This window comes from Dromiciops gliroides, chromosome 1, assembly GCF_019393635.1.
Source record: "Dromiciops gliroides isolate mDroGli1 chromosome 1, mDroGli1.pri, whole genome shotgun sequence".
Classification (NCBI taxonomy): Eukaryota; Metazoa; Chordata; class Mammalia; order Microbiotheria; family Microbiotheriidae; genus Dromiciops; species Dromiciops gliroides.
The window spans coordinates 611684209-611704854 of record NC_057861.1 but is presented as its reverse complement, the minus strand read 5'-3'; positions in this window follow the sequence as shown (position 1 = coordinate 611704854).

Here is a 20646-nt window from a genome sequence, read left to right as displayed (position 1 = left end):
CCGCGACTGCTTGCCGCCGGCTGCCCCTGTATAAGCTATGTGAATCCAGCACAGACAGCTACGGCCGCTAACCTGACTGTTCAATGGCTTAGCCTCCCGGGTGTGGTAAGGCAGAAATATGGCGGCCTTTCGCTGTGTCTCTCTGCCCACCAGACACAAATACTGCTCGCTACACACACTCCTGGAAATCCCAGGGATTCAAACCTTCAAACCCACTGAACAGGCTTGCAAAGCAAATATCACTCCCCAGCAACACCGCCAGTCGACAACCAGCGTGGCGCACCCCCAATGGCCATGAGGAACAGTGTCTTTTTTGTCCTGTAGGGCAGCTTAAAACACACACACACACACACACACACACACACACACACACACACACTTAAAAAAAAAGATCCTAGTTTCAAAAATACCATTGAATTATAAACCACCTCACTCCACCTCCGTCTTTAGGCCATCCTTGGAAAACTTGGACGTGAATTGTGGGGTGGGGTTGAAGGGGAGACGGATTTATAATTAATCCCTAACTGGTAGGGTGGGAGGAGAATCTTCCACAAAGTTACTTCAGATTGAAATCTAAATCCCGAGCAAAGAAATGAAACTGCTAAAGTTTCCAAGAGTTTTAGAGGCAGCGTTTGTAACTTTTCATGCCCGTAAGATTCATTGTTTTTGTTTTTGTTGTTATTATTATTTTTTTACTAGCTTCCCCTGTTTTTAAAAACACGCCAGCCGTTTTAACGTGTTAGGTAATCTCTCTCTCTCTTTCTCTCTCTTTCTCTCTCTCTCTCTCTCTCTCTCTCTCTCTCTCTCTCTCTCTCTCTCTCTCTCTCTCTCCCCCCCTTTTCTTCCTCCGAAAAACAAAGAATTAATGACTGCTCAGCTCTTTGAGAATGCAAAATTATGTGTGACAGAATAATATAAACAATGAAACAAACAAAAATACAGCAAAATAAACATGGTCATTCCAGCAAAATTCCTTACAATTTCTTGTTGCTGGTTCCGATATTCAACTGATAACAGGGTAGGACTTCCTGTGAATTTCAAATTTTAGATGACCCAACAACTCAAGAAGTGAAACTACTCCTTCCTCATTTACTGGAATCTAATGTTTTATGGGTAATATACGTCCTGAGGCTTTCCTTTTTCATTTAAGTTTTATTTCATGAGGATTTCTCTTTTTAACCTTCTAATCCTGGGGTATCAAGGAATTTCAGTCATACCACCATTGGAATTTCCCACAGGTAGGGAATTGCAAAGAGGGTCCTAGGAGGTGACTGGAGCAACATGATCTCCATGTCTTTAGGTGTTAAAACCTGCTCAGCTCTACCCTCTATATGACAAGCCAGGAAGGAAATCAGACAAGTTCTCAGATTCTCAGATTTACTAACCCCATGTCCCACTCCTTCCCCACTGCCATTTTTTAGGGCACAGGGAGCTTTAAAAATCCTGACAATAAGGAAGGTAAATTTCTCCTCTACTGATAAAGCCCTAATAAATAGCTAGTAGGCATGATAAGAAATTAAAATTTAAAATTAAGAGACTAATGCAATTAAATATTCGAATTCAATATGCTGAATTTTAGACTGGCTGCAGGGAAGGAACTTAATTGTGACTTTTCTTTCTATATGTGTGTATGTGTTTCCACAAGAGCTAAAAGGCTAGGGAGTCAAATGAGGATCAATAACCTACAAAAATCAATGGCTGGTGAACTAAGGGAGCAGGGACCCTTGGAGACATAACAAAGTCTCCAGTTCCTGAAACAATTCACTTTTACTGATCTCACCAATTATTTGGCTGAATTAGGCAAATTGAATGATTGTTTCAGGATTGGGTAGACTTGGCCTTAAACAAATATTTGAAGTCAAGATGAAGACTGCCTTTATGTGTTAGAAGTATTGAGATGGAGGAAAATGGCACTTCAGTATTAAAGCAAGATAAAAGGGAACAAAAATCAACTGGGGATGGGCAGAGGGGGGAAAAGAGTAGTAGTTTTCCATGGGGAAAAAAGACCCAGGTCTGAGCTTTATAATGATACCTTAAATTTGTCTAGTGCTTTAGAGTTTGCAAATCTCTTTCAATTATGTTATGTCATTTAGCTACCTACCATCTTCAGAACTAATCTCACTACGCCACACTCAAAATTCAATAAATTGCTATATATCCTTGAATTTGAGAACCAACATTCCTCCATCTTTTTTATTTTAACTCAAAATTCACTCTCCCCTATGGACAGCACATCTTTCTAAACCTCTCCATTAGGAAGCTATTCCTTCCATTCTCCAAACTCATAGGACTGGTAGGAAGAGTGAACCATGATCCTTTTCACTTGTGCATCCACGAATCTGTCTACCAATCTCTCAATGACCTTTCCTCTTTTGAGTACTAACCTTTACTTTTATATGTGATAGATGTATAACATCTCTGCATAATGTTTGTGAGAAAATAATTATTAATAATGGATTACTTGGGACCCAGCAATCTGTCCTCTCCTCCAATCCAGAAAGTACAGTTCTTGAAGAACTTCAGGAAATCTTGTCTGGGACAAACCCAAATGAACCAGAGAAATGGGGACAGACTTGTCTAGCTCAGTAAACTGCTGGGATCAAACCACCCTTAGATAATGGACTTTACCTTCAGGAACTTGAGTGAGGGTCTTTTACATTCTTTTCAATGACATCATCTGGATAGTTCATTTTAATGTAGCCCACCCTCAAGTCATGTCAACAAATGGAATTGAATTATGCTAACCAATTAGCTTTGATCAACATGTATAATGACCCACCTCTATTAAAAGACAATAAAACCCTTGGCAATGCCAGGGTCTTTCTCTTGGCTGGTACTGGACTTGATCTCTGCTTTTGGCACAAGCTCCTTCTTTTAGGACCAGTGTAGGTTTTGTAGATCTTCTGAACTCTCTTTGAGACCACTTGCTGTCTCTCTGAGAGACAACATGGGCCTTCTGGAGCTTTTCTCTTACTCATGCTAACTGCCATGTGGTCAGTTCTTTACTGGTATATATAATATTAATTAATAATAAAGGCTTAATGCCAAAACTGGTATAATAGCAACTAATTAATTTAGAAAACACCATAATAGCAATTAAAATTATAAAACACAATTTTAGGCAATTTAAAAAACATATTATCTACTCATCCTTCAGTTTATTCTTCCAACTTTTCTCAGGGACAAGCATTATGGTCATAGTATGACTCTCCACCCTATCCCTTGCTATTACCATTGCATATACTTCAATATTTAAGATGAAGACTCCTCCTGCAACAAAATCAAATAATTCCTTAACCACATCTTTCTTCTCCATCCTCCTTCAGGCATACATTCACAGTTCTCAGAATTTTACTGCTTCCAAAATCTTAAACTTTCAGGGCAATGAAGGTTAAGTGACTTGCCCAGGGTCACACAGCTAGTAAGTGTCAAGTGTCTGAGGTCACACTTGAACTCAGGTCCTCCTGAATCCAGGGCCAGTGCTTCATCCCCTGCACCACCTAGGTGCCCATTATGATCTGAAGCTTTTAACCTCTTTCTATCTGTCCCACTCCCTCAATTTACAAAATCTTCTCTTCACTCCCCTCCCTCAGTCACTTGACCCTGTTTTCCACAGTCCATTTTCCCCACTATCTTCTTCACTTTTTCTTCATACTCCCTTAACTACCACTTTAATGATTCACAAATTTCCATTTACCCTAGAATCTTTTGCCTCCAGACCTTCCTTCATTCAAATTCTCTTCTCTGGGTAATCCCTACCATGTGATTTTTCTACTTCATCTAGGCTTCTGAGAAAGTCATAAATTGAGCTGATTTCATCCACTACAAATGTATGGTACATAACCTCAGTTAAACTCTCAATAATCCTTCTGCTTTCCCATTATTGACTCCCTGTCTCATTCCCCACAGTCACTGTTGCAAGCTTTTCCCTTTCTTTTCAAGCCCAATGGCATGCTATCCCCATTCTTGATCTTCAGGATAACCTGATCACTTTTTTTTTATCATGAAGATGACTCAGGTTTTTGATATTTAACACCTTCTCAACTTCCTCAGTTGCCTCCTCCCTCTGACTGGAGGGCTGAAGGTTGGAGCAGTAAACTTTTCCCATCGCCTTTGTTTATAGAGGACTTTGAACTTTCAGAATTTTCTAGGTAACTCTCCCTTTTCCATTAGTAGCTCAGCTTGGTTTGAATTCAAGAGAACATCATGCCTCTGCAATAGGTACTCCCTGTTTCCCCTCCCCCAGCCCTTCAGCTTCCTTTTTGTGTATTATCTTCACTCACTAGATTACAGACTCCTTGAGGGCAAGCAGGGGATGCCTTTCTTTTTTCTTATTTGTATCCCCAGCATTTAGTATAGTGCCTGACACATGGTAGGCACTTTATAAAAGTTTTTTGAATTAAATTGCTCATATATGTATATATCACCCAAAATTAGTACCCTTCCTTCATTTTTCAAAATTTCTCAGCACCATCCCATATAATTTCTTCCTTTTGATCAAAGAAGAGTTAACATTCTCCCTACATCCTTGATCCCATTCCTACTTCCTCCAGAAATTTGTACTAGCTATTATCTCCATGAAGGAAAGAAAAAGCATTTGTTTAAGTGTTTACCCCATGCCAAGCATTAGGCTAATCACTGGAGATACAAAAACAAGACAGCACCTGCCCTTAAGGAGCTTACATTCTAATAAAAGGGACACTCAGAAGGGTGTTTTGATTTGGAAAGTCATGAGATGGTGAGTAAATTGACACACCTTTTCCCAGTAGCCATGGTAGTACTGATTTACTTAGGGTTCAAGAACTAGAAAGATAAAACTGGCAGGATATGCAGGCAGTTTAAAAGTGGATGATGTAAAGTTTGGGTATAAAGTGAAGCTTAACTGAAATGGGCTAAATCTGGTGAGCCACCTGAAGCATTTGATAATAAAGGCTGCACAGCCCAAAACCAAGAGTCCTGGAGCAGAAATAGCTAAGCTCTCCAGAACCTGAGCTCTGGTACAGGGAGCAGAGAGATAGGGTATGGCAGATCAAAGAGCATGTCTATGAGTACACATTCCCCTATTCCACTGCCTCCTTCCCATCAGCCTACAAACATGTTTAGATGTCCCCAAACTTTTTTGAAAAGCCTTCATATGACCCTTTAACTGCATCCAGCTACCAGACATCTCTCTTCATTGAAAAATTCTTTGAAAAAGTGGTATATATCTAGTGCTTCCATTACCCTTTCTCTTTCCCCAAATCTTTGTTATTTCAGCTTCTGTCTCAAGCATGCTATTGAAACTGGCTCCTGATAGAGTCACCCAATCTTCTCTCATAGGATCCTACACATAGAGTTGGAAGGAAACCCAGAGGCCATATGATTCAACTCCCTTACTTTACCGATGAGTAAATTAGGCTTACGGAGACTGTAACTTATCCATTATACTACATAGGTAGTAAGCATCAGAAACAGAATTTTAAACTAGCACTTCTGACTAGGGCCAGTGCTCTTTCCTTCTAATTATGCTGCCTCCAACACTGTCCTTTTTTCCAGTCCTTATCCTCCTTGATGTTTGCTGTAGCATTTGACACTGCTGACTAGCCTCTCCTAATGGATGTTCTACTTTGGCTTCAGAGACACCATAGTCTTCTTGGTCTCTTATCTGCAGCCATTCCTCTGTTTTCCTCACCAAATTCTCTGTCTCTTCCAGTACCTTAATGTGAATAATCCCCAAGAGTCGGTTCTTAATCCTCTGCTTTATCTACATTTTCTCTTTTAACTCCCATATATTCAACTACAACCTCTACTACAGGCGACTCCAAAATCTGTACATTAGGCCTTGACCTATATTCTGAGTTTCAGATGCACAACTTTAACTTCTTACAGGACATTTCCAGTTGGATGTTTCTTTGGCACCTTAAACCAAATGTAATTTTCAATCAAGAAAAATCAATCAGAATAAAACCAAGCTTATTCCTATTATTTTATGATTTTTCCTTCTAAACCTTCATCTCCTTCTGACTTCACTATTTTAGTCTTCAAACTCTTTATCTAATCTACCAAATTCAGAATTTCAAAGGTTAAGATAAACTCAAAATGGATTTAGATATAAAAGGGTAATGTCATAAACAAATTAATGGGGCATGGAACAAATTACCTGTCAGATCTATGGATAGGGGAATAGTTCATGAGTAAACAAGGGATCAAGGAGGTAAAGTGGACAATTTTGATTATGTAAAATTAAGCAAAATCAATGAAGCTAAAATTAGAACAGAAACAGGAAACTGGGGGTGGGAGGAATCTTTGCAGTATTCTCCAATAAAGGTCTCAATCCTAAGGTATAGAGGGAATTGAATGAAATTTGTATGAATAGGAGCCATTTCCAATTATGGTCAAAGAATATTCATGGGTAGTTTGCAGAGGGAGAAATCCAAGCTATCATGTGAAATAATTGCTCTAAATGACCAATAATTAAAGAAATACAAGTTAAAATCACTCTGAGGTACTATTTCATACCCATCAAATTGGCTAAGTTGACAAAAAAAGGAAAATCACAAATGCTGGGGGACTGTGGGAAAATAGGTACTTTAATGCATTTTTGTTAGAACTGTGAACTGGTCCAAGCATTCTGGAACTATGCCCCAAAAGCTATTAAATTATGTATACCTTTTGACCCAGCATTAGCATACTATCTCTCAAAGAGATTAAAGAAAGAGGAAAAGGACACATATGTATAAAAATATTTATAATAGCTCTTTTCGTTGTGGCAAACAATTAGAAATGGCTGAACAAGGTGTGGTATGTAAATGTGATGGAATACAATTGTGCTGTAAGAAATGCTTGAGAGAAAAGTTACAGAAAAACCTAGAAAGACTTATATGAACTGATGCAAAGTGAAATGAGCAGAATCAGGAGAACAATATGTAATAATCGCAAAATTATAAAGATAATCAGTTTTGACTTAGTAACTCTGATTAAGACAATGACTAACATCAGTTCCAAAGTACTCATGCTCTCTGCCTCCAGATAGAAAACTGTTGGAGAGTACAGTTTGAAGCATATTTCCTTTTATTTCTTTCTTTTTGACGTGGCCAATACTGGAAATTGTTTTGCATATTTATACCTATTTGTGATGGATTTTGTTTTTCTTGCTTTCTCAATCTACAAGGGAAGGAGATAATCTGGCATTAAAATTAAACTAGGGGAGGGGCAGCTAGGTGGCGCAGTGGAAAGAGCACCGGCCCTGGATTCAGGAGGACCTGAGTTCAAATCTGCCCTCAGACCCTTGACACTTACTAGCTGTGTGACCCTGGGCAAGTCACTTAACCCCAATTGCCTTACCCTAAATAAATAAACAAACAAACAAATAAATAAATAAAATTAAACTAGGGGGAAAAAATCTCACATATTGTTTTGACTCCTCCCTCATCCCTGATAACCAGCCTGTTACTTAGTCCTATCAATTCTACCTTACATTTCTTTCATCTACCCTCTCCTCTCCTATTTTTGCTGCAGCCACCACTCTAGTACAGCCCTTTATGATCATTGGATAGGACTTATAGGTTTTCCTGTATCCAGTTTCTCCCTAATCTAATTCAACATTCATATTGCTGCCAGATTTGCTGACCACTGATCTGGTCAGATTACTCCTCTGCTCAAATACTTTCAATGGCTCCTTATTACCCACTTAGTAAAGATCAGCCTCCTTATGGGACATTTAAGGGTCCCTAAAATCCAATGCCATTCTACTCTTTCCAGTCTTAACATATTACTTCTTTCAATATAGTTTACATTTCAGCAAAACAAAACTAGTGTACTCTCTACCCCCAAACCCCAAACATGTCCTATGCTTCCTGGCTCTGTGCCTTTGCTCCTGCTGTTTACTATTTTGGGAATGTCCTCCCTCCCCCTCTTCAGCTGTTGAATTTCTATTCATTTCATAGCCCAATTCAAAAGTTACTTATTTAAGGAAGCCCAGTAGAAACAACATTCTCCCTTAAACATCACATAGTGCTTAATTTCATAACTCTTTAATGCAGTTATATAATTTGGACATTGTAGTTAATTTATTTTCACTTACACACACACACACACACACATGTACAAACATGAGTGTGCATACATATGACTGAGTGCAGAGACAAGGTCATTTTGGAAACAGATCCAAGCAGTCAATTCAGAAAAGAAAATGTCAAATGCTGAAAGGGATATAGAAAAATAGGTACACTAATGCATTGTTGGTGGAGTTATGAACTGGTCCAACCATTCTGGAGAACAATTTGAAACTATGCCCAAAGGGCTATAAAACTGTGCATGTCCTTTGCACAAGCAATACCATTATTAGGTCTGTATTCCAAGAATATCAAAGAAAAGAGAAATGGGCCTATATGTAAAAAAATATTTATAGAAGCTCTTTTTGTGGTGACAGAGAATTGGACATTGAGGAATGCCCATCAATTGGGGAATGGCTGAACACAATGTGGTATATGATTGTGATGGAATACTATTGTGTTACAAGAAATTACAAGCCAGATGGTTTCAGAAAATCCTGGGAAAGACCTATATGAATTGATGAAAAGTGAGAAGAACTAGAAGGATATTGTAAAATAGTAACAGCAATATGAACAATGATCAACTGTGAAAGACTAAGTAAGCTACTTTGTTTAATAGAATGATCTGAGATGATTCCAAAGGACCCATGATGAAAAATACTATCCACTTCTAGAGAGGGAACTAAGGAACTTTGAGTGCAAATTGAAGCATGCTTTTTTTGGCAATATGACTAATATGGAAATATGTTTTACATTACTTTACATGTATAATTGATATCATATTGCTTGCCTTCTCAATGAGTGGGGAAAAGGCTGGAGGGAGAGAGAAAATTTGGAACTCGAAATTTTAAACAATGAATATTAAAAATAAATCATTGGTCAATCAGCAAGTGCTTATTAACCTATGTGCCAGGCACTGTGCTAAGTGCTAAAGATAAAAATACAAAGAATGAAACAAGTTAGCTAGGAGCAAAATGAAATAAGTGATAGATATTGGAGTCCAGCAATACCACATCATTATTATAAACAGTGAGTTCTGGTAGGACACAGGAGAAAAACAGAGGTCAACTGAAAGCACCAACAATGTTACCAAAACAATGTAAGCATATATTGAATTGTAAGGTGCTATGGGACTAAGGAATCAGAGAGGTTTATGAGCTAGTGAGGGGAGGTAGTAAACATACACTAAAAATAATAACATAATATAATGTATGATATAATATCCAAATATTCCTTTACATAACCTACTTCCTGCTTCCTTCAAGATAAGTTCATCACCAAAGATTTCATCATCGTGGAGATTGCTTTGGCTTTGGTACTCAACACAGATGAACACCCTCAGTTGCCTCTACCTCTAAGGTTGGAGGGCTGGAGGTGGAACAAAAGTCTCTTCTCAAAGAGGGCTTAGAATTTCCAGCCAAATTCTTCATTTCTCACCAGATGTTCTACTTGGTTTCAATTCCACAACACCATGCCACCATATCAGGTACCTTCTTGTGAACCCCCACCCTCAACTTTTCATTTTCCTTTTATGTATTATCTTCCTCCTTTTGTAAGGGCCTTGAAGGCAGGGACTTTCTTCTTCTGATTTGTAATCTCAGTGCTTATCATGGTGTCTGACACATAGTAGGAGCTTAAGAAATGTTTATTGTATTGTATCATTGAGTAAGTAGGCACAGGGTGAGTAAAGAATAGATAGATATTGAACCTATGATTCTATTGGTCTAGAAAGCTCCTGAAGAGAAACTTCTGCTACCAATTTAGGTCAGCACCCTCTCTACAACTTATAATCTTATAGAGGTGCTTAGAGCAGGGCAGGTTAAATGACTTGGTCCTGAACCCAGGTCTTCTTGGCTCCAAGGAGCTCTCTATCCATTACACCATGGTGTCAAAGATGTGTGAATATTTAGCCATAATCAGTGCAATAGCAGTGTGATGCAGTGGAAATAACAAAGGATTTAGAACTAAATTATCTGGGTTCATATCCCATCTCAGCCACTTACCATTTTTATGACCTTGAGTTGTCAATCTCTCTGGGACTCATCTATAAAATGGGGGAGGGGGGGAAGAAGCTAGACTCAAAGATTTCCAAGGTCCATTACACTCTAAGTCTATGATTATATGAACATTTCCAAATAGAGGTAAGAAAGGACTGTGACATTCAGAACTTGCATGAAGCTAGGTGGGGTGCTTATTTTTAAAAGAAAGATTTATATTCTTTATGACATTTATAGTAAATGGCGCCACCTAGATGGAGACTTTGATAGATGGAGATTTTGACAGTAGCAATACCCCATATTTATGTTCTGATTTGTACAAAGTGATTTTTATCAGAAAAACACTAAGAAGAAGGACCATGGGATCATATATTTAGAGCCAAAAGTGACCTCTGAAGTTATCTATTCTGTCTCATTTTATAGAGGTAGAAATTAAGATTCAGAGGTTAAATCACTTACCCAAGGCCACCCAACCAATAAGGACAAAGACCAAGCTCCAACTCAAGTTTCCTGACTTCAAGTGCAGTCAGTATTCTTTCCACTACATTACAGTACCTATTTGTCGGTAGAATAGCATCAAGATTAGTCATCAGACACCATCAATCTAGGTTGAGCAGTGGGTAGAACTTGGTGCCTCGAATTAGGAAGACTTGAATTCAAATCTAGCTTCAGACCTTGGGCAAGTCACTTAACTTCTCTTTGCTTCACTTTCCTCATCTGTAAAATGAGGATAACAATAGTAACTACCTCCCAGGATTGTTGTGAGGATCAATTGAGATGATAATTGCAAAGTACCTGGCACATAGTAAGCTATATAAATGTTAGCTATTATCATTAATATAACCCAATGAAAGGATCAAGGACTAATTCATAATATAGGAATCAAAATGATGCTAAAAACAAGGTAGATACCCCAGCCAATGACAAAGTTCTTCTCCTGACTTTGAATCTACTGCTCTTCCTGGGTTCAACTCTCCCTGCCCAGGAAAAGCTCATCACTTCTAAACTCACCACCACATTGCTAATTTAAGCCTTGAATGATATCACCGCCTTCAGTCTCCTCTCCCCTCTGCCTTCAGGGCTGTAAGGCAGAGTACCAAATTCCTCCCAATGTCTTCCTTCTTAGAAGGAAGAAACTATACTCAGTTCACTCCACTCTGCAAAGGCTGCCTTTCTGGGTTTCAACTCCAGCAAAATTGCCTCCCTCTCAGCTGGTACCACTCCTTCCATTCTCACTACCAACAACAACACCATCACTTTCCTGCCTCTTTTTGTGTGTTGTTTCCCCCTCTAGAAGATAAGATCCTTAAGGGCAGGGTCTGTCTTTCTTTTTTGTTGTGTTGTGCTTAATAGACTATCTGTGCAAATTTTTATTGATTTGGATTGGATTAGATCATGATCCAATCCAATTCAACAGGCATTTCAATCAATCAGCAAGCATTTAGTCAGTGCTTCCAGTGTGCCAGACATTGTGCATGACAGGATGAGGGATAAAGAAAAAAGAAGAATAGTCCCTGCCCCAAGGAGCTTATATTCTAATGGGGAGACAACATTTAGATATATAGGTACATGCTAAATACAAACAAAACGACAGGAAAATAACCTAAGAGGGAAAAACAACAGCCACCCCAGTAGGGGGGCAGTAAGGGGGGAATGGAAGGAGGGCTCATTTACTTTTTTTTTTTTTTTGGTGAGGCAATGAGGGTTAAGTGACTTGCCCAGGGTCACACAGCTAGTAAGTGTCAAGTGTCTGAGGCCAGATTTGAACTTGGGTCCTCCTGAATCCAGAGCCAGTGCTTTATCCACTGTGCCACCTAGCTGCCCCCAAAGGAGGGCTCATTTAGAAGGTGATAATGGAGGTCACTCTTAAAGGAATTCAGGGATTCTGAGTCAGAGGTGAGGAGTGAGAAAATTCCAATGGATTGACTACAGAGGATTAAGGAAAAGGGACAAATCAAGGACTCCAAGTTTGGGAACATAAATAACCAGAAGGATAATATGACCCTCAATGGAATAGGGAAGTTTGAAGGAGGGAAGAAGTTCAGAAGATGTAGGGAAGATAGTGAGTTCTATTTTGGACATTTTGAGATACCTTTGGGAAATCAGGGTGTAAATATCTATCAGGCAGTTGGTAATGAGGCACTGATATGTAGATTTGAGATTCATCTGCACAGAGAACCAATAACATCATAAAAAAGAGAGCGTGTAGAGAGAAGAGGAACCAGAAGAGCTCTAAAGAACACATACAGTTCAGAGTCAAGACAACTACATCCCAGGCAGAGCAGTGAGGTTTTCCCCAAGCTGATGAATTTTAGGGACATATTTAGAAGTCACTGACAGTCTTTCAGTACTATGGAAACAATGGATTTTAGCCCTCAGTTCACAGAATCCCAGAATTTTTGTGTCCGAATAGATATCAAGATCCAATTAGTCTAACCAATACCTGAAAACAACAACAACAAAAACCAAACCTCTTTACTATGTGCCTGTTAAAGTGACCACCTTTGCCTGAATACATCCATTGATGGGGAACCTACTACCTCTCAAGGTAGTTCCACTCCATTTTTGGACAGCTCTAATTGGTATGAAGTTTTTCCTTAAGCTTAGAAAGAATTGGCAAAAGAGGAAGCTACCAAATGGTAGGCTGAAGTGAACTTGTCTCCCAATTATGTTCCCCCCTTTTTTTTCCAACTCCCATGTTGCAACCTCCCGGGAAGCATCCTTGTTTAAGCATCCTGGGTTCCCTGTCTCCCTGTAGTATTCTACTCTACTCCCTCAACTATGGAAGACGTGGTAGCACTTGCCATAAAAGTAATCATGTGTCATTTGAAACATCGGAGAGAACAGATTCAATTGACTATTGGTATCAAAAATAAGATTTCAAGAAGTGACTTGGAGGAAAGGAGGAAGAGGACACAAGTGGTGATGGATTTTTCTAGAAGCTTGGCTATAAAGGGTAAGAGAGATCAAGGATTATAGCTTGAGTTGATGGCAGGTTCAAGGAAAGGGTTTTTTAAGGTTGGGGAAAACCTGGGCCTGTTTTTAGGCAGCAGGAAAGGAGCCAGTAGATAAAGAGAGATTGAAGATTAGATAAAGACTGCTGTCAGGGCATTACGCAGTTTCCAGATTAGCACTTTACTAGAGGCAGTCACAATGTACTGGGAAATACATAGAATCTGGATTCCAATCACAGCTCTGCTACTTATTTCTCTGTATGTCCTTGGGCAAGTTACTTCACAGGTCTGAGCTGATCTCAAAGGTTCCCTACCGAGTTCCAAATACTGTGATACTATCTCATCTTTGTTCTGTTCTGCTCTCTTTTCCAGCCGCATAGAGTATGGGGTGGGGGGTGGGGAGGGGGAAGAGGGAAGCAGGACAATCTTCCTGGTATATACTTGATCACCCTCTGGGGCAGTCTGACCATCATCAGGAGTGTCATTTTCATAGGTTTCATGCTTGCAGGACTGACCTTACTGTGAAATATGTTGGAACACTTACCTAGGCCCCACAATTTGGAAGATTGACATGGTGTTAGGAGTTTTATTCTTTTCTTTTTTTTAATTCCCCTCCCCCCCCCCCCCCAACAATGCAGGATCTTATATGAATTCTTACTGACATAGAATCTGGTAGCCCAAGGGAATCTCCCAAGATAGTGACCTGGATCTTTGAGAAGGAGGCCTGCAAATTAGCTTTGTCGTGTCTCTGGAGGGTCCTTAGGACTTAGGGCTAGTTCTAGAGTTGCTTCCCCTTCCGAAAGTCACTGTTTATTGGCGCCATCTCCCCAAAAGGGGCCTCCATCTGGGCAAACAGAAAACCAAAAGCATGCAGCTAGAAATGAACTCACCTTGAGAAAGTATCAGTTCACCTACCTGAAATCAGGTCCTTTCTCTTTCCATGATTTTAAATCAAATCCCCATTTGATTCACCGCATTCAGATTTTTAAGATCTCTTTTAAGAGATGGCCCCATGTTAACTACATGGCAAGCTTCATTTTTAAATTTTCATAGCCAACTGGTAACCATAAAAACTTGACTTTCTATGAATTGCATTTATCCTGTCCCAACACTTTCGATGCTCTAGGACTCTCTCACTCTCTCTCTCTCTCTCTCTCACACCCAGGCAGCTAAAATGCAAAGAAATTAAGGCATAACTAAGCTTCCTAATTAAAAACAAATAGTTACTTGGAAAATATGTGGATTCAGTACATAGATAGCAAACAAGGAGTGGATAGGCAAAATTAGTTCCTCCCAACCCATCTCTAAAGAGAATGGAAACCTTGTCTTCCTAGTACAACTTCAGACATTTCAATGCATTTGTATCTATGCACTGGGAGATTATCACATGAAAAAAAAACCACCATTGTCAGTTAATCTGGATGCAAGAAATTAACAAACCAGCATGTGTCACTGCAAAATAAATGGAGAATTATTTTTTTTTAGTTGACTTTAAAATAATTGCAATAGCATGGCCAATATAGAAATGTGTTTTGTATGACTTCATGTGTAACATGAGTATCATATTGTTGATCTTCTCAATGGCAGGGGAAGGAGCTGAAGGGAGAGAGAATTTGGAACTCAAAATGAAAAATCAAAGTTAAATGATAAGAATAAATTGATTAAATTATTGCAATAGGTGGATAAGATAAAAATATTTAAAAACCAATTGTCATCACTATAAATTTATTTCAGATTAGTCATTTGACTTTTTTTTTTTTTGGTCTGGATATATGGTTTCATCAGTCTAGTGGTCTCCTGTAGAAATTCCCTCCACAAGTCTCATCTGTAGCTTGGAGTCTTAAAGAGTCAACTGAAGGACTAGGAAGGGTAGTTGACTTCCCATGTTCAGTGAGAAAGCATGTATCAGAAACCAGACTACAATTCATGTCTTCCTGACCCCAAGCCATGCCTTTTATCCATTATGGCACATAGCCTCTCATTCTGAATTTTATATCATGAAGTAAGTAGAGCCTATTATTGGTCTCTTAAAAAATTTTAAACTGAAATATGAAACATTGATTCTTGTTCAAAATAGTTTCATGTAAATCAGTCTGAAATATTTTTCTAAACTTCTTGGCCTTGCAAAAAAAAAATCAATTTGGCAGATCAGTTAATGCTAAGATGAGGAGAGATAGGACCTAGAGGAGCCCAGATCTCCTACAAATATTCCAATAAAGTTCTAAAAATGCAACAAGTAGAACAGCTATAAAGAAAGTGATGGAGAAACAACCCAAGCTCCTTCATTTAGTCTAGGACCACATAAGAAAACAGCCAGAAAGATGTAGAGGTTTTGACCAGAGACAAATTAGGATACACAGAAGGCACAGTACACCAGCAGCCTATAACCACCACAGGAGACAGGACCACACCAGGCCAACACAACACCTAGGAAGTCCTCTATTGAGAGCCATGGCAGGAAACTGAGGCAATAGGAAATCAGGCAACACAGTGCCTAGACAGCAGACATCTGACCCACAGCAGGAGAAAAGGTCAGATAAGCCCTTAAAAGTCAATCCTAAAGACAGCCCAAGTTGTAACCACAGCAGAAGATAGGGTCAAAGCTGTGCCCATGCCTGAGCAATACATGGAGACAAGACCAAGACAGAACCTGAACAGGTTAGCATCCAGAAAACCTGTGCCCAAATCACATTAGGACACAACAGAAAAAAAGGCCCAGGACAGCACCTGAGAAGTAAAGCATTAGGATCACCCTAAGGGAGAAAGCCAACTTCAGGTAAAGATTGTCCAAGGGGAAGGAGATAGAAAAAGGGCCAAAGCAAAAACTTAACATGAGCCAAAACACAAGGATTCCAGGAAACAGCAGGGCCTGACTTAAGTCACCCACCACATCTAGGAACAAGCAGGTCTTGTCTACCCCATCCAAGGGAATGGGGAGGATCAGAGTCAAACTCAAGCACAAAGTCCCAACTTAAAAACTGGGGCTTGGGATTGTTTGTCGTTTGTTCTTGAAGAGGATCATGACATCTGGAGGTGATATCATGACTTGTAGTGAATTGATTTTTAAGTGAGGGAGGGCTGTGCAAAATCACCAGCCTCACTCTCTCTTCCAGAACTATCTGGGTCCAGTGGCAAGATATACATCTGGACAACTAGAGATAGCCCCAGATGTTTGAGGCAATCGGGTTTAAGTGACTTGTTTAGGGTCACACAGCTAATAAGTGTCAAGTGTCTGAGGCCAGATTTGAATTCAGGTTCTCCTGATTCCAGGGCCATCTAGCTGCCCCAGCTCGGGAATATGAGTAAATAGTAGAACATACCAAGCAGACAGAAAAAAGACTATGGACTGAGAAAAGTTCAAGAAGTGAATTTTTAAGAAAGAGTAACTTCACAAAAAAAAAGGCCAAGTAGAACTTCTGAAAAGAATATGTCAGCCAGGAATACCTGGCTGGAAGAAATGAAGCAAAGATAATAAAATATAATTTTAAATGAAATGAGAGCTATGGAGGAGAGAATGGGAAAGAGAATTAAAAGTTCAGAATAGAATAGAACATTAAGAAATGAACTCCCTGAAAATTAAAATGGGCCAAAAATAAAGCAATGAATCCATAAGACAAGCAGAAATATTAAAACACAATCAAAAGACTAAAAGCAAAAGAAAGTGTAAAATCTATACTATCAAAAACAACTAACCTAGAAAACAGGCTAAAAAGAGATAGTAGAAGAATGAATAGACTACCTGAAAACCATAATTAATATATGTATACAGTACATATATACATATATAAGCTAAAATGAGGCATGTGTATATATAATTCTATATTATATGTATTTATATAAATGAGTGTACATATATCTACACACATGCACCATTTTTTAAACTTTGTTTTATTTTTTTAAATTTTAAAATTTTTAATTAAGATTTTTTTTTGCAGGACAGTGAGGGTTAAGTGACTTGCCCGGGGTCACACAGCTAGTAAGTGTTCAAGTGTCTGAGGCCATATTTGAACTCAGGTCCTCCTGAATCCAGGGCTGGTGCTTTATCCACTGTACCACTTAGCTGCCTCCTTTTTTTTTAGCTTTGACAAAGAAATATTTAATCCAAAGACATAAAGCAAATATGAAAACAGATGAACCCAGATCCTATAAGCAAGCAGTCTAGGTCAATTTGAACAAAGAACAATATACCCATTTCTACTTGACAGTAACCATCTAGTGATGCCAGGTTTCTCACATTGAACTTACCATCAGTACTTTTAAAAGACTTGGTAATAAAGAATATATCAGTAGACCTGTTCTGAGTTATCTAGGTAGGATAGTAGATAGAGCACTGGGCCTAGAATCAGGAGGACCTGAGTCCAAATCTAGCCTCAGACACTTACTAGCTATGTAACTCCAGGCAAATCACTTAACTTTTGCTTGCCTCAGTTTCTTCAAGTGTAAAATGGAGAATAATAATAATAGCATCTAACTCCCGCGGTTGCTGTAAGAATCAGATGAAATAATAATTATAAAGCACTTAACACAGTGCCTGGCAAATAACTGCTAAATAAATGTTACTTATAATAATTGTTATAATAATCATTATTATTAGATCAATACTTATATATGGGATTCAATAATACAAAAAGAATGAGTACTTACACAACCAAATGAAAAATTTGCAAAATTCTACCAATGCAACTAACTTGTGATTTCCCCTCATATGTAGGGGGAGGAATGCCCTGCACCCTAGTCCCATTTAGTAATTGATAGTGTAATTAGCTTTTACAGGGAAATATTTACTTCCAAGGTAAAAAACAAAATATACAAACAGCTTGACTCAGGGACTGTGGTCCAAAACACCGTTCAAGTTCAAGTCCCAGGCTTCTCAGGACTTTATTGCTGGCTGGCTGGCTGTACCACCCTATCTGCAAGCCTGGTTCAAAAGTCATCATGGCTCTAACTCCTGGTAAAGATGAGGATCATAGCTGTCATCTGAAATTGAGAAGGACAAAAACAAAATAGAAAAAGGCAAACACCCCTAGACATGCCACAGGAGTCTAACAGGAAAGGGGGAAAGTTATCCCTCCCACCCCCTCCAAATTCACTTCATATCCCTATCCTCTGGCTGAGTGATGATCTTTGCTTTCTGGACACAGCAGGAAAGAAAGAGTATATGCCATATTTAAAGAAATCATAAACAATTATCCATATCCAGTAGAACTTCAGGGCAAAGTGAAAATGAAAGAACCCATGGGTCACCTCTTGAAAGAAATCCCCAAATGAAAACTCCTAGGAACACAATAGTAGGGGGAAAAAAGAGTTCAAGTAATAAGAAACCACAGTTAGGAATACATGAAATTAGCAGTTGCCACTCTGAGAAAGAGAACTTAGAATGAGATATTTTAAAAGGTAAAAGATAAAGAATTACAACCAAGAATAATTTTCTCTAAAAAGTGAATATGATTGGGAAAGATGGTTTAGAGGCATTTAAATTTTTTCCTAATGAAAGGACCAGAACTAAGTAGATACTTTGAAACACAAGCACAAGAGTCAAGATAAAACTCGAAAGAGAAATGCTACAGCTGAATATTTGGAAAGGTCTATACTATCAGGAAGCACTTATATTCTAAGTGAGAAGAAATAAGTGTCTCCTAAGAGTCCCAGTGTCCTTAAACAGTATGATAGAAGTTAAATTAGACAAATAGAAGGTTTGGGGAAGCTTTTTTTTTTTTCTGTTTGGATGGTTTTAAAAGAAAAAAGAAAAGGGAGGTAAAAAGGAACATAATAGGGGAAAAAAGGAGGAAGAAGGAGAGAGAAGTTGCTATCTTGCATAATCAGGGTGCATGAGATGAAGCAAACATGAAGGAAGGGGTGGGGAGAGTCACATGAACCTTATTTTAATCTGAACTAGACAAAGAAGGTTGAACACACTTTCACACAGACACCCACACACATACAAAGAGTTTGGTCTAGAAGTACATTAGATTTAGCATCTACATATTTTTAAGAAAAGTTCATTGAGTTACAGGGAGAAAAAAAGTGTAAAAGTAGTAGGGGCATCTGTGTACTATTTTCTGACCCAGGCAAATCTAACAAAAAGGAACCCAAGAAAGAAGTTAAGGCCCTGAATAGTATTTTGGAAAAGTTATGTATAATAGATCTCTGGTATTTACTAAATGGGACATGAAAGAAATACATACACACACACACATAAAGATATATATCATCTATACATGGCCTATGTCCCAGGGCATAAAAAAAATCACCAAAATACAGACAAGCAGTACAAAGTGCAGAATAACCAAAAATTATTTTTAATTTAAAAATTATATTTGGTTTAAACTTTTTACAGAGGGTTTATCCATATTTGCTGATATCTTTCTGTCTTCACCTTTCATGGATCCTCATGCTTACTCTTCTCTGAAGCATGGAAATAGGTAAATATATGGGTATATGAGGGCAACTAGGTAACACAGTGGATGGAGCTCCAGACCTAGCCTCAGGAGGATTTATCTTCCTGAATTCAAATCTGACTTCAGACATTTACTAGCTGTGTGACCCTGGGCAAGTCATTTAACCCTATTTACCTCATTTTCCTCATCTGTAAAATGAACCAGAGAAGGAAATGGCAAATCACTCTAGTATCTTTGCCAAGAAAACCCCAAATGAAGTCAAAAAGATTTGGAAATGACTAAAACCAACTGAACAACAACCTGGTATTTCCCTGAGTCAATTAAGACCAATAAAAGCTGCTTTTCCCTAGATAATATAGAAGATATATTGTTTTGCACTGTAAAGCTAGAACAGAAAAATGAGATTGGAAATCAATAGGCCAATCGAATAAACTCAGTAAAAACTATCTTAGTAATTCTCCCTATACACATACACTCACACAGACATGTGCACACACCCGCACCCCTTGACATAAATACATATATATGTGTGTGTGTGTGTATATATATATATATATGTACATATATATATATGTGTATATATATATATATAATATTTATCTACCTATCTACCTACCTACCTACCTACCTATCTGTCTATCATCTATCTTGGTGGTCATTCTATTTCAGGTTTTACAATATCCCAGACTATTATAAAAACTTTGCCCTAGACCTCTCATTTCAAGTTCCTGTGCATATCCAAGTCTTAATCTTGAATTAGTAAACCCTTTTGATCTTTTGTATCTAAGGATATACTTTGCTCAAGGTAACTAAGTTCCAATGGCCTAGGCAAGCTACTATTTTCAAGCCCAGAGAATTAAAACAAATGATTGGTTGTAGATTTTAGTTTTGTTTAGTTTTATGCTAAATTAAGAGAATAGATTTCAGAACAGGTATGGGGGGGGATTATTTCCAAAAGTCTAATTATTGAAAAAACAAGAGACTAGATCCCTGGGAGGATATTAAATCTCAGTGAATATCTACCTCATAAGCAAAAAGCCAAGCTGTACCCTTCAATCTATGAACACTGGGAATGTCTCCTAAACCAGTAAATTTTAAAATGATTTTTTGAAGCAAAAAGTCAGACTGAAGGATGGCAAAACAGGATATCCTACGAACCCTTTCAGCCTTTTCATCATTTAAATCTTTATAAAGTCATCACACTTTTTCACTTGGTCCTGATGTCCTGTCTTTTGATCAATGTCTGATAGACAGAAGGTCTGGA